Below are 3,101 nucleotides of genomic sequence, written 5' to 3' on the forward strand. Positions count from 1 at the left end.
CAGTCGTGCCAAAACCCTGGAGCTCGTGTTACGGAATTACTGGTGGCCTGGGATGTCCAAATTTGTCAATGAGTACGTCAGCACCTGCGATGTGTGCAACCGTACCAAGACATTCCCAGCTAAACCCCAGGGTCCGCTGAAGCCGAATGAGATCCCCGAGCGCCTGTGGCAGATCATCACGACCGATATGATCATTGGCTTGCCAAAGTCTGATGGATTCAACTCAATCCTGGTCACCGCCGACCGCTTTATCAAGCAGGTCCACTTTTCAGCCTGTCATGAGACCCTGACGGCAGAAGAGGCAGCAGACCTGTACATCCGCGATGTGTTCATGCATCATGGGGCCCCGGCCAAGGTCATATCAGACCGAGGTCCCCAGTTTGCTTCGAAATACCTGCATGCGGTGTACAAGGGACTAGGGATCGAGCCGGCACTGTTTACAGCATTCCACCCTCAGACGGACGGCCAGACTGAGCGCTGGAATTAGGAGATCGAGCAGTACCTGTGTGCTTTCACGAGCCACAGGCAGGATGATTGGGCAAAGCAGCTGCCGCTCGCGGAATTCGCACTGAACAACCGAGTTCACTCTGCGACCGAGCACTCCCCTTTCTTCCTGCATCAAGGGTACAATCCTGAGATCCAAGTGCGGATCAATCCGATGTCTGCGATGCCTGCGGCCGCTGATTGGCTCAAGATCCTAAAGGAGATTCGTGACGGTACGCGCTCTGCGCTCGAGCTGTCAGCCGAGCGTATGAAAGTGTACTACGATAAGCACGTGCAACAGGCACCGGTCTTCGCACCGGGGGACAAGGTTTGGCTTGACGCTCGGAACCTTAAGCTGAAACAGCCGAGCAAGAAGCTCAGTCCCAAGCGCCTTGGACCATATGCCGTGCGGCAAAAGCTCGGAGACTTAGATTATGAATTAGTCCTGCCAAAGTCGGTGCCGGTGCACCCGGTATTCCATGTCTCCTTGCTCAGCAAGTACACGCATAGCGATATCCCAGGCCGGGAGCCGGAGGAGCCGCCTGCGATCGAGGTTGAGGGCGACGAGGGGTACGAGGTTGAGCGGATCAAAGATTCGCGGATCTTCCGACGTCAGCTGCAGTATCTCGTCAAGTGGAAGGGTTATGACGACTCGCATACGTCATGGGAACTGGCGCGCAACGTTGCCAATGCGCCGGCCCTCATAGCCGACTTCCACTGGAAGAATCCAAACACCCCTCATCGCCTCAACGCTGCTACCTTTGGTGGTCTCAACTTTCAGCCAATGCCTTTGCCGCTGACTGAAGCACGCTGCCACTCCGGGTGGGAGATGGGCAAGGGCACCTCGCATGAGGTCATGCGCCGTTGAGGGGGGGGGTAATGTCACGAGTTGGCACGGCGTCTAGCCGTTTTTTAATTTTTCCTTTTCGCGGGCTCGAACCCATGACCTCTGTACTACTTGCCTGATACGGACACATCACATCTACTGTACAATTAGATTAGATGGGCGGCAGTGCGCGGCACAGCTCGGGCTCCGCTGACACAGCCTCTCTGACTCACCGGCCCCTGGGGCCGCATCAGCATGCTGCGCATGGACCAGCTGTGCACGGACCAGTGCGCACAGCCTGCCCTTATCTCCCCATGTATATAAGCTGGCTTTTGCTGCCCTAGGGACCTCAGTTTCGACCTCTTGTCCCTAGGTCAGTAAGCCCTCAGTTATATTCTTTCTTACCCTACTAACCAATGCATTTACTTGTCCCTAGCCTTAGGTTTGAGCACTGCTCACCATCGCTTTGGTAAGAACCAGTCGGACGCCCCCAGCCTTTAGGTATTCCCCAGTCACTTGACCTCAAGTCGCGACAGACGATCATATTGGTTGTGATGATCTGCCACAGGCGCTCAGGGATCTCGTTCGGCTTCAGCGGACCCTGGGGTTTGGCTGGGAATGTTTTGGTACGATTGCACACGTCGTAGGTGCTTACGTACTCATTGACAAATTTAGACATGCCTGGCCACCAGTAGTTCCGCGATACGAGCTCCAGGGTTTTGGCACGACCGCCATGACCGGCGATCGGCGAGTCGTGGTGGATCTTGACTATGTCCCGCCGGAGCTCCGCATTCTTTGGGACGTACACGCACCCACGGAACAGCAGGAGCCCTTGCTCGGCATTTCACTCCTCAAAACCCCTTTGCAGCCGGGGTGGTCCGAGGTCCTGCACCTTTTCAAGTGCCTCGGCCACCTCCCGATCCTTCTCCGAACACTCCCTGATGCGTTTCAGAAGCGACTGATCAGCTGTCACCGAGGCATGACCGCGTCTGGCGGAGGCGATGCAGAAGCGCTCTGGCTTGAGAACCACCTGATCGGTGTTATCGTCCTCATTGCCGATCTGATGGTCTGATCGACGTGACAGGGCATCAGCCTTTCCATTGGACGTCCCGGCCTTGTGCGTGATGCGGAAGTCGAAGCGAGCTAGGAACAGCGACCATCGCGCTTGACGGCGCGTGAGGTGCTGGGATGTACGCCAGTACTCGAGGTTCTTATGATCGGTTACGATCTCGAACTGATTGGATAACCCCTCGAGGTAGTGGCGCCAATCATCCAGTGCTTCGATGATTGCGAGCATCTCCTTATCGTAGATCTCGTAGTTCAGCTGTGCCGGGTCCATTGCATGGGATCTGAAGGCAATGGGATGCCATTTGCCGTCGTCCTGCTTCTGCATCAACACGCCGCCAGTGGCGTAGCCTGAGGCGTCAACCTCAATGCGCGTCTCTCGATTAGGATCATACAGTGCTAGGACTGGAGTCGTCGCGAAGAGCCGCTTGAGCTCATCGAAGGCGTGCTGCTCTTCCTCGCCCCAATGCCAGGGGTCATTCCCTGTGAGTCAATCGAGTGGTCGCGAGATCTTAGCGAAGTCTTTGATGAAGCGGCGGTAGAAGTTGGAGAACCCCCGGAACTTCTGAACGTCTTTTTTGTTCCGGGGCACCGGCCACTCATTGATTCCTTTCAGCTTCGCGGGATCCATCGCCACCTCATCGCCACCGAACACATAGCCGACGTAGTCGACCTTGGGAATGTCCCACTCGCACTTCTCAGGCTTCAGGAACAGATCATTATCCTG

The sequence above is a fragment of the Postia placenta genome (assembly GCF_002117355.1).
Source record: "Postia placenta MAD-698-R-SB12 unplaced genomic scaffold POSPLAscaffold_4, whole genome shotgun sequence".
NCBI classification, from domain to species: domain Eukaryota; kingdom Fungi; phylum Basidiomycota; class Agaricomycetes; order Polyporales; family Adustoporiaceae; genus Rhodonia; species Rhodonia placenta.